This window comes from Oryctolagus cuniculus, chromosome 19 (genome assembly GCF_964237555.1).
Source record: "Oryctolagus cuniculus chromosome 19, mOryCun1.1, whole genome shotgun sequence".
NCBI classification, from domain to species: domain Eukaryota; kingdom Metazoa; phylum Chordata; class Mammalia; order Lagomorpha; family Leporidae; genus Oryctolagus; species Oryctolagus cuniculus.
Genome location: NC_091450.1, coordinates 54,408,481 through 54,420,727, shown reverse-complemented (window position 1 = coordinate 54,420,727; position 12,247 = coordinate 54,408,481). Strand labels below are relative to the sequence as shown.

Genomic DNA, 12,247 nt, shown 5'->3' with positions numbered 1-12,247 from the left:
CACACATGTAGACAAGTGGGACAGAACAGAAACTCCAGAAATAAATTCATGGATCTACAACCAACGTTACAGAAATTAAAAACCATGCTGGGGGCCAGCACTGTGGGATAGCAGGCTAAGCCTCCTGCAGCACTAGCATTTCATATGGAAACTGGTTTGTGTCCTGGCTGCTCCACTTCCAATCCATATCTCTGTTTATGGCCTGGGAAAGCAGTGGAAGATGGCTCAAGTCCTGGGGCTCCTGCACCCACGTGGGAGACCTGGAGGAACTCCTGGCTCCTGGTTTGGATCAGACCACATTCCAGCCTTTGTGGCCATTTAGGGAATGAACCAGTTGAAGGAAGACATCTCTCTCTCTCTCTCTCCCTTTCTGTCTGTAACTGCCTCTCAAATAAATAAATAAAATCTTAATAAAGAGATATTACAATTCATATCACAGAAATATCACTACGGCTGTTAACAGCAACTAATAAATCAACAAATTTGAAGAAAAGGTTAATTTATGGATAAATACAACCTACCAAAACTGAACCTGGAATAAATAGAAAACCTGAATAAACCAAAAATGAGTAACAACATTGAATTAGGAATAAAAAGGTCTCCAAATAAAAGGTCAGCACCAGATGGTTTCACTACTAAATTTTATCAAGTTAAAAAAAAAAGCTAACATCATTCTTTCTTAAAATAAAAGAGGCAATAAGTGTTTGGCATAGTGGTTAAGAGGCTACATTCATTTTACGTTGGAGAGCCTGTATCTGTATTCTGTCGTCACTCCCAATTCCAGCATCCTGCTAATGCATACCATAGAAGGAAGCAGATTATTCAAGTACTTGAGTCCCTGACAACTGGACACAGATTGAGCTCTAGGATCCTGTCCTTGGCTAAGCCTAGTCCCGTTCTTGCAGAATTTTTTTTTAAGATTTATGTATTTATTTGAAAGGTAGAGTTACAGAGAGGCAGAAGTAGAGAGAGAGAGAAAGAGGTCTTCCATTCACTGCTTCAGTCCCCAGATGTTGGAGCTGCGCTGATCCAAAGCCAGGATCCAGGAGCTTCTTCTGGGGCTCCCACATTGGTGCAGGGGCTCAAGGACTTGGGCCAACCTCTACCACTTTCCCAGGCCATAGCAGAGAGCAGTATCAGAAGTGGAGCAGCCAGGACTCAAATCAGTACCAATACAGAATGTAGGCACTGCCAGCGGCAGCTTTACTGGCTATACCGCAGCAACAGCCCCATCTTGCCGAAATTTAAGGAGTGAATCAGCACAAGGTAGATCACTCTGTATCTCTGCCTTTAATGAATTAAATAAATGAATTTAAAAATTTAAAATATAAAATAAGGTCACAGAAAATGTTTAAAAACAAGTATTAGCATGAGCATTTGGTACAGTAGATAAACACACCAATTTTGATAACCATGTCCCATGTCAGGGTGCCAGCTTTGAGTTCAACACCCAACTTGTGATTCAACGTCCTGTGAATGCACCCCCTGAGAGGCAGTAGGTAGTGGTTCAAGTTATTGGGTCCTTGCCACACATGTGGGAGGCCAGGATGGACTTCCTGGCTCCTGTGTTCAACCTGGTTGAGTTGCAGCTGCTGTAGGGTTTTGTTTGTTTTTGTTTTTGGAGGGGGCAAAACAGCTGATGGAAGATCTCCCTCCCTCTGTCTCTCTGCCTTTCAATTAAAAAAATCAATAAATAAGACCATTTAAAAAAGGATGACAGAGAAAACAGTTGCAATTATGTTACATACTAACCCACTTACATCAATAATCACTTTAAATGTGCATTATCTAAACACATCAAGGATAGAGATTGATATGGGGAAAATCAAACCAAGATCCAACTTCATGCTGTCTATAGGAAAACCATTTAAATATACAGACACATGGAGGGGATTGGAAGTCATCTCGGTCGAACACATTTCCTTTGCATAGTAGGAATACATTCAAGATGTATGTTGTGCAAAATGGTGAGAGCAGTTAATAACAATGTGTTCTACTATAGAAAATAACAGTTTAGACTTAAGTATTCTCATCATGAAAAATAGGTATATAATGGATATGATAATTGCCTTAATTTGTTCATTAAAATTATATAAATATTTCCAAACATGACTATGTGCTAAAGACATTTCATTCTTATCAGCTTAAGACACATATAGGGGCCAGTGCCATGGCTCACTTGGTTAATAGTCTGCTTGCAGTGCTGGCATCCCATATGGGCACTGGGTTCTAGTCCCAGTTGCTCCTCTTCCAGTCCAGCTCTGTGCTGTGGCACAGGAAGGCAGTAGAGTATGGCCCAGGTGCTTGGACCCCTGCACCTGCATGGGAGACCAGGAAGAAGCACCTGGCTCCTGGATTCGGATCTGCACAGTGTCGGCTGTGGTGGCCATCGGGGAGTGAGCCAATGGAAGGAAGACCTTTCTCTCTGTCTCCCTCTCACTGTCTATAACTCTACCTGTCAAATAAATAAATAAAAGACACAACTGATTAAAAATAAAAATAGGGGCCAATGCTGTGGCACGGTGGGTTAATGCCCTAGCCTAAAGAGCCAGCATCCTATATGGGCACCAGTTGGAGACTCGGCTGCTCCACTTCCCATCCAGCTCTTTGCTATGGCCTGGGAAAGCAGTAGAAGATGGCCCAAGTCCTTGGGCCTCTGCATTCATGAGACCCAGAAGAAGTTCCTGGCTCCTGTCTTTGAATTGGCACAGCTATTGCTGCCAACTGGGAAGTGAACCAGCAGATGGAAGACCTCTCTCTCTCTCTGACTCTCCTTCTCTCTGTGTAAATCTGCCTTTCAAATTAATAAAAAAATCTTTTAAAAATATGCAGAAACATAGTCCAGTCCAATGAAACCTAGAAAACAAAACATTCATTTCTGACTAATCAGGATTTAGGTCACAATACTACATGGGTTATACAGTGACAACAGGCAGTTCTCCAAGAAACTACAATGCTTCCTACCAGTTTTCCTAAATAGGACAATAAGAAAAGTTATAGAACTAAATACTGGCCGGCGCCGTGGCTCACTAGGCTAATCCTCTGCCTTGCGGTGCCGGCACACCAGGTTCTAGTCCTGGTCGGGGCGCCAGATTCTGTCCCGGTTGCCCCTCTTCCAGTCCAGCTCTCTGCTGTGCTGTGGCCAGGGAGTGCAGTGGAGGATGGCCCAAGTCCTTGGGCCCTGCACCCCATGGGAGACCAGGATAAGTACCTGGCTCCTGCCATCGGATCAGTGCGGTGCGCTGGCCCCAGCATGCTGGCTGTGGCAGCCATTGGAGGGTGAACCAATGGCAAAGGAAGACCTTTCTCTCTGTCTCTCTCTCTCACTGTCCACTTTGCCTGTCAAAAAATAAAAATAAAAAAAATTTAAAAAAAGAACTAAATACAAAAATATAAATCCACCATTGGTAATCAGTACATAAATGAACAGTGTAAATATTCAACCAGTAGTCACTAGTAACTAGCAATGTGTTACCATTCAGAAATGTCAGTTAGCACTAGGTGGAGTAAATAAATAAATAAGGTCACTCCAAGTGCTGGGAAATCAAAAACTAAATGAGAGTATATGTATGAAAAGTTAGATACTTAATCCTTCTACTCCAATAACATTTCCTACAGAATTAGAATTTATTCACAATCTATAACCTAACATTTCCCATTATTTTAAAAAACTACCATAAATTAACATGAGGAAATAAATTAAGAAAAAATATTATCACAAGTATCAAAAAATAAACCAAGAAAAACTCACTGTTGAGCATAATATATTCTAAGCTACAGCAAACATTAAAAAGAACCTAGACTCATTCACCAGTGAGGGCAGAGGTTGAAGAGATCAAGAAGACCTCTGGGGGCCAACATCGTGGCAGAGCAGATAAAGCTGCTACTTGCAGAGCAGCCATCCCAAATGGGTGCCTGTTCCTGTCTGGGCTGCTCCACTTCCAATCCAGCTCTCTGCTATGGCCTAGGAAATCAGCAGAAGATGATCCAAGTCCTGGGGCCCCTGCACGCCCATGTGAGACCAGAAAGAAGCTCCCAGCTCCTACCTTCAGACGGGCACAACTTCAGTCATTGCGGCCATCTGGGAATTGAACCAGTGGATGGAAACCGATCCCCCCCCACCTCTGCCTTTCAAATAAACAAATAAATCTAAAAAGACAACCCCTGAACTGACCAAGGCCCATTTATTTGAATGGGTAGTCATTCCATGAGTGTTTACATTATTATTCAAACTTAGCAGAAAGTAAAAACATCCTCTTTCCTTTTTCAGGTCTTATTATTGAATAAACAGATTCCATGAAAGAAAATAGCAATGTAACATTCAAATAATGGCACATAATTCCTACATAAGTGGGGAAATTGTGAATAAATGGAAGCAAATTTCCACAAAATACATGAAATGGAATGAGCTTTGGGAAGCAGCCTGCTGAACCCACAGTTCACAGGGAACCTACACTCAGAAGGTTCCCCAGGTTTCAAGTCTTGGTGATCACATCACACTGAAGAGATGCATCCCATGGGAGTTCATTCCTAGCTACTGAGAGAGGGATGCCTAAAAGAGTCAGAAATTTTAATTCTGAGGGCTTCACACTTTTTATCTAGAATTAGCAGAGGCTTCCGATTCAGGGCTCACTCCCACTAGGCACCTCCAGGCAGAAGCCAGTGCAAGACATGTGTCTTCTCTTTCTGGTCCCCATCTCTTTCCTGAAGTTTTCTGTGGATCTCACTCAGAGTCTTCATTAGCATAAGCTTAGCTATTATAGGAAAAGGGTGGTTATGAAGAATCAGAGCCACTCCACTCAGGAAACTGCAAGGGGCTTAAATATACATGGGCCAGAAATTGAGGAGAAAAGAAAATATATTTTCTTATACAAATCATAAATAAATTCTCAAATTCATAAACCTGTTCTCACCCAGCAAAATTTGATCCTCACAGATATTCTGATTTCGTACAAACCATCGTCTGACTAAACCAACTCCATGACACAAAATAAAGCTGCTGTGTGCCCAAAGTGCATTTGCTTTTCAGTTCTCACACCAGTTAACTAGGATGCATTTCCCTTGGCATTTACAAAGGTTCTACTCCCTACACAAGGTTGAGAGAATACAGTGTGCATCAATTATTTTTGTCTTGTCTCTTCAATACCAGCATCTAGTTAGCTGATATTAATATGTCTCCAAGGAATGAGAACTGTAGTTGAGAGAAAATCTTAATGTCCCAAAGAGTGAGCTATCTTGATGGAGGGTATATAATAGATTCCCTAGTTTTAGGGCACCAATTACCACCCTGGATTCTCCCTCAACTTACTGTTGTTCTTCAGGAAGATGAGGAAGGGGATTTGTTAGACTCTGTTGGGGCACTGAGGTCCTGTTAGGCCACTGGGCCTGCACTGCACCTTCAGGCCCGATGAAAGTGGGCACAGATAGATCATTTAAAGGTTGGTGAAATATTTATTGCTTGGGAAAGCCCTGTACCTGGGATATTCCAAGCTGCTAGACAATGCACTGTAAATTTCACAAAGGAGCCTTTCTGCATGTCCCCCACCCATCTTATCAGGGTCAATGTGGTACTCTGCACCTCCCCCAACAGGCTGCTTGAGAAGGGACACTGCTGCTGCACAAATGGAATGAAGCCTGGCTACAAAACCCTTGCCCTCTGTGTGGGCAGGCTTAACCCCCACTCTCTTTATCCCCCACCTCAGGTTCAGCCCCCAATTAAAGCAAAGTCTTATCTACTTTAATGGACCTCCTTGTCTGTTTTGAACCCTAAAATCCTAAAACCTATCAAGGATAACATTCACTCTGCATTCCTACAAATGTGGACATCTATGACCATCATTCACAAAGAGTTCTGAAACCCAGGAAAAGGAAGAGAAGGGTGTAGGGACCAGTGGTGTGGTGCAGCAGGCTAAAGTCCCAGCCTGCAGCACCAGCATCCCATGTGGGCACCAGTTCGAGTCCCAGCTATTCTACTTCCAAATCAGCTCCTTGCTAATGTGCCTGGGAAAGCAGTGGAAGATGGACCAAGTCCTTGGGTCCCTGCACCCACTTGGGAGACCCAGGGGGGAAGCTCCCATCTCCGGGCTTTGGATCAGTTCAGCTCCAGTCATTCCAGCCATTTGAGGAGTGAACCAACAGATGGACGACCTCTCCCTCTCTCTCAGTCTCTACCTCTCTTTGCAACTCTGTGCTTCAAATAAATAAAGTAAATCTCAAAAAAAGAGAGAGAGAGCAAGGTGTATTGAGAAGACACTACTCTGTAAAGTTTCTACTAAGAATCTCACACTGATGATGACATTCTGAAAAAAAATCTCTGCACTTAATATCAGTAAAAGGAGACTGCAAAGATTTTTTAACTTCATTTATATTTACTTGATATGCAAATAAATGAAGACAGACAGATATCTTTCATCTACCATGCTTACCCCACATGCCAGCAACAGCCAGCAATGGGCCAGGCCTAAGCTGTGAGACAGGAACTAAATCTGGGTTTCTGATATTGGTAGCCAGAAACCAAGCCACTGCCTGCTGCCTCCTAGGATGTGCCCTAACTGCAAACTAGGTCAGAAACAGAACCAGGACGTAAACCCAGCACTCTGAGAGGTATGTGGGACCCAAGTGTCACTTTCGCCACTGCTAATGCGCCCACTCCAGGACGATGATTTCTTATAGCACAATGTAATGTAGGCATTGTCTAGTTTTCTCTAACGTATAATGTTCACAGACAGAAAACAGCCTTTTAGAGAGCTAAGGATTGTTTTGTGGGGAAAAAAAAAAGACAAAATACTGAATCTGAATGAAATTTTTCATGGGGAAAAACACTGGGTAGTGTTCTGAACTGCAGAGTTGAAGTTGGCATTTGGTAATGTGGGAAAAGATCTGGAGATTAAAGATCTATTCCTCTCTATTAAACATGGTTGGTCCCCTCTGAAACTCGTGAGGACTGAGGTAATCCTGCCTGAGAAATTAAGCAGTGAGAATAGGTGTAAAAAGTCATTAGGATAAATCCCTCATGTGATTAATGGCCTCTCTCCCGCGGTCTGCTATGAAGCCACCTGGGATAGGCCTCTCCCACACTCCATCTGTCCTCGTGGTGTCAGTGCCATCCTAAGCCTCCACCAGCAAAAAGACCATCACCACACACTGCCCCTCATCCCTGGACCAAAAGTGTGCGGTAAATATACCATTCCTTTCTACCATACCCAGTCTGCTGTTCTGTTACTAGCAACAAGGAAACTGACTCAGACCCCTAGGGAAAACTGAGCTATGACTTGAGACCCCGTTGGCCAACTCAAGGAAATTAGGTCATGCGTGAAGTTCAGATTCTCCCTTCTCACCACACAATCTGGAAAGGAGAGGCCCAGGGTTCAGGCAGAGTCACTGCACACCGAGGCAGGGCAGCACACCAGGGTCCCAGCTGCCGGCCCACCTCACCTACTGTGGGCCAGGAAACCTCACACACTCACCGCTTTCCTGCGTCCTCCTCAGGGCCCTGCGGTGAGGGAACTTCAGAGTAGAAGCATCTGAGCCGGCCGGGGCTCTCTCAGGAGCAGAACCAGGAAGCTGAATAAGGCAGCAACTGAAAGATCCCCGAGGGACTGCAGTGTTGCCCTGGCGGGCTTGATTCAGCAGTTCATCCGAACACAGAGGCCGCATGACGTCACAGAGGACGTATCCAATCAGAATTGTTCCTAGCCTGAGGGTGGGCCCTTGGGGTTGCGCCGGGTTGGGGAAGTGAGAGGCGGGGCTTGGCCTCAGGTCTGAAGCTGTGTCCTTGGCAGCTGGGCCCTCCGGACTGCAGGGGCCGCTGCCTGGCCCTCAGGATCCCTCTCCTGAGACCTCCGCTTCCCTGTCCAAGATCCTGTTCACTTCTTGAAACTCCGAGCTTGTGATAATCTTCACGTAAGTTACAGTTTACTGACTATTGGATTCTGGGCCTTTTTTTCTTTGTATTTTTGGCATATTTTTCTGTTAGGTCATTTGATTTTATTAAATACGGATTTGAAGAGTTATTTCTTATACAGATATTCATTTTCTAGATTGTACTTTGTCTGTTACCATTTTCTATTTGCTTTTTATGAGTACCTAGTAACCCTCTTGTTTGTGTTGATCCTATACCCAATAATTTTGCTTACTTCACCTATCAGCTCGTATTTAGTTTTGGATAGTATTAGATTATCTCTATCTATACTAGTATCATTAACATGTTAACAGTTCTGTTGCTTAAAATCTGAACCTTTGGATAAAATTTCCTTTTGTTTGCTTTATTTCCCTAATTATGCATCCTGGACAATGTTGAAGAGAGAAAGTGAGAGGAGAAAGCCTTGTCCAAGTTTACCCCCAGGGAAAAATCATTCAGTGTTCTGTGTTAATTATGCTCTTTGTTATTACTTCATTGTAGCCATCTTAATTATAGTAAGGGAATTACTATTTTTTTACTTCTGTTAACAGATTCTTTTTGTGGTTAAAAGCTGAATTTTATTAAAAGGTTTCCAACATTTAAAATCAATGATCATGTGATGTACTTATATTTTTCTTACACATGAATTATTTACTTGATTTATTTTGGAATGTTAATCACCTTTGCATCTTCTAGTATTTCATACTTGTTATCATCACTTCTGTTTTCATATTTAGTTTAAGAATAATATTTTTGCTTAAAATATTTGTGCCTCTTTTTAAAAGTGCATGTTAGGTTATTTTCACCTGATCTGACTGTGTCACCAATGTAATACTGAATTCAAAAGAAATTAAAATATATTCCCTGTTTATTGCTACTTTGGATGAATCTGGGAAAATGAGGAACAATCTTCCTTGTATGTGTAGAATTTTCTATAAGTCTGAGTCTGAAATTTTGCTTGTGCAATTTGTTCATTGGCTGATCGGATTTTTCAAATATTGATTCAACTTATTTAACTTATATAGAAGTTTCTACTTTATACAATATCTGGGTTATGGTATATCGGTTTTTAAAATATGGTGACTTTTTGCATCTCTAAAAAATTTTTACTCCTAACTATTTCTCAAAATCTTTATTATCTTGTTAAGGTATATAAATGGAGGGAGGTGGCTGGGGGGCTTTGTGGTGTAACAAGTGAAGCTGGGCCTGGGATGCCAGCATCCCATAAAGGTGCCAATTTAAATACTGATGTAGTGCCCTGATAAATGGCCTGGGAAAGTAGCTGAAGATGGCCCAAGTGTTTGAACCCCTGCAACCCACACAAGAGACCCAGATGAAGCTCTGAGCTCCTCACTCCTGGCTTTTGCTTCCCCATCTACTGTAGCCATTTGGGGAGTGACCCAGGAGATGGAAGATCTCTCTCTCTCTCTCTCTCTCTCTCTCTCTCTCGGTAACTCTTTTTTTTTCTTTTTTTTTTTTTACTCCACTGCCTCCCCCATAACTCTGACTTTCAAATAAATAAATAAATCTTTAACAGAAAAAAAAGAAAATTTTTGAAGATGATGCTGTTTGATTCCTTAATTGGTATCTGTATGGTATTTCTCTTTCACTTCCTTAATGATTTATACTAATTTTTATTAATTTTGTTAATATGTTTTAAACCCCCTTTTTTTTCTTATTTCTGTTGTGCATCTTTCTACAGGTATTTCATTAATGCCTGCCTCTGTTTTTACTTGTCTCTATTGTATATCCCATTCTATGTTAAGTTTAGTTCTTAAGAAAGAAATCACAGAGGGATGGCATTGTGGCATAGTGGGTATAGCTGCTACCTGCAACCCCAGCATTATATATTGGTGCCAGTTTGAGTCCAGACTGCTCCACTTGCAGTTCAGATCCCTGCTAATGGCCTGGAAAAAGCAGCAAGAGTTTGCCCAAGTACTTGGCTTCTGCACCCACATGGGGAATCCAGAGGAAGCTCCTGGCTCTTGGCTCCTGGCTTTCAACTGGCCCAGCTCTGGCCATTGCAACCATTTGGGGAGTGAACCAATGGATGGAAGATTTTCTCTCTCTCTCTCTCTTTCTCAAATAAAAAAATAAATCATGTAAAAAAAAAAAAAGGAAGCCACAATGAGTGGTTCTCAGTCACTTGGGGCTCTAGTTTTTCTCTAAGCAGGTCTTGCTTGCTTTCTGTGTTTCCAAATCCTGTAATAATATGCCCTGTCTGCCTCCTAATGTCTTCAGTTCCATGTGCCTGCTCACTTTGCATATCTCTAATCCTGTTCCTGAAGCCCATATATTATTTGGAATTTCAATATCTCTTTTATCTGGGACCTTTGTTCATTTTGATATTTTTGTCATTTTAAAAATGTCATCCAAGCCAGCTATTTAAAGCTTCTATTCCTTGTGTCTGCAGCATGTACCAGCTGCAAGTGTCCTCATCCCTTTTGTGTACAGCACATCTCTAGTCAAATCTCCTAGTATGCTGGAGACCATGCCAACCCGCATGTGTCTCCAGCCACTCTGCATGTAGTGATTCCATATCAATTTGGTGGTTATCTTCACTAATTCTGTAAAGAATGCCATTGGTGTTTTGATAGGAATAGCATTGAATCTGTAGATTGTTTCAGGTGGTATAGACATTTTAATGATTTGATTCTTCAGATCCATGAACAAGGAATATCTTTCCATTTTTTTGTGTCTTTGATTATTTCTTTCACCAGTGCTTTAAAATATTTTATAATTTTCTTTTTTGTGGAGTATGTGATGTAATTCATAGAGGTAGACATGCGAATTTGGGGCCCATGCTATGGCATAGTGGATAAAGCTGTTGCCTGCAGTGCCGGCATCCCATATGGGTGCAGGTTTGAGTCCTGGCTGCTTCACTTCTGACAGAGCTCTTTGCTATGACCTGTGAAAGCAATGGAGGATGGCCCAAGTCCTTGGGTCCCTATACCCATGTTGGGGACGGACCTGGAGGAAGCTCCTGGTGCCTGGCTTTGGATTGGCACAGCTCCAGCCATTGTGGCCAAGTGGGGAGTAAACCAGTGGATGGAAGACACCCCCACCTCTCCTCTCTCTTTGTAACTCTGACTTCCAAATAAATAAATAAATCTTAAAAAAAAAGGAAATGTGACTTTGAGGTGAGTGTAGACTTCCTAGGGTGTGTATTTTCAGTTCACAAAGAGTTTGTTGTCAGTTTCTGTTTGGAAATGTGACCACCAGAGCCTTGTTCTTGTTGTTGAGGGACACAAAGGGGACAGTCCTTGTTACATTAGCAAGCCTGAGTGATTCTGGGGTTTGTGGCACCAATAGTTTTGGCTCTAAGACTGTGTGATATGAACAGGCCCTGTCCCAGGTCTTCCTAGGAGAGTGCAACTAGGGGTTTTTACCACCAAACCCGCCCCATCCCAGGACTGGAGGATGTGAACTAAACCCTGCTGCCATCCTGTAGGGTAACTACAGGTATAAAGAGAATTTTGTATGGGTAGGTATGGATCTGGAGAGGTAGAATGCATGCAGATTCCTCCAGAAGTACCACAAGGTAGAATCTAGTCAGCTTAAAGAAATTAGTACTGATCATTACAGCCCTGGTATTGCAGGGTACAGTGGAGCCATTACCCAGGTTTCCTATGGTGTGAGGCAAGTATTGAGTATAGTGGTGTGTATCTGAAACACAGTGATACAAATAGAGCATTCCAAATGCCATAAGTGAGTGGAAATTACTCCAAAGATTATAATACTCAACATTAACAATCTTAGTTCCACAAGGCACAGATGAAATTGGACCCAGTTCTCAGAAGGTATACAAGGGTCTTGTTGGGGTTGATGCCTTGGGCTGCAGCACCATGAGCTAAGGGATGCAGAGGGAAATTCCTCAGGTAAGGTTAGGGCTGCTACTTGTACTACTCCCAATAAAATAAGGGGAACCCTCTTGGATCTTATAGAGTAAATGGCATAGCTCTGGGGCTTATGGCCCAAACTCCCACAGTGGCAGGATGCAGAGGGCATGCTCCCCACATGTCTCTAGTCACAGAAATAAACTGTGTGTATATATATATATATGTGTGTGTGTGTGTGTGTGTGTGTATGATGTTCTGTTATGTACATGCATTTTCAGGTTTTGGAATATAGACAGGCTAAAAATTTCCCAAAGCTTTATATTTTTATTCTGCTTTGCTATTAGTTCCTCTTTCAGTATATTGCTTTTTCCATTTTTCTATAAGCATTCAGGAGGAACCAAACCATTATTTAAATATTTTATTCAGGAATCTCAGAGCTGGTGACATGGCACAGCAGGTTGAGCTACCACCTGCAATGCCAACATATTGTATTGAAGCACTGATTCAA

At 42.3% G+C, this 12,247-nt stretch overlaps 1 long non-coding RNA gene across 1 annotated transcript in view; it reads right to left on the bottom strand.

Moving 5' to 3' along the window:
• The window catches only part of LOC138847021 (uncharacterized), a 106,506-nt gene extending 98,752 nt beyond the window's left edge, over positions 1-7,754 (bottom strand). Inside the window, exon 1 of the long non-coding RNA XR_011384610.1 lies at positions 7,467-7,754. This is a non-coding gene — a long non-coding RNA (uncharacterized lncRNA). The remainder of the gene's footprint in view (positions 1-7,466) is intronic.
• Between the last annotated feature and the right edge of the window lie 4,493 nt (positions 7,755-12,247).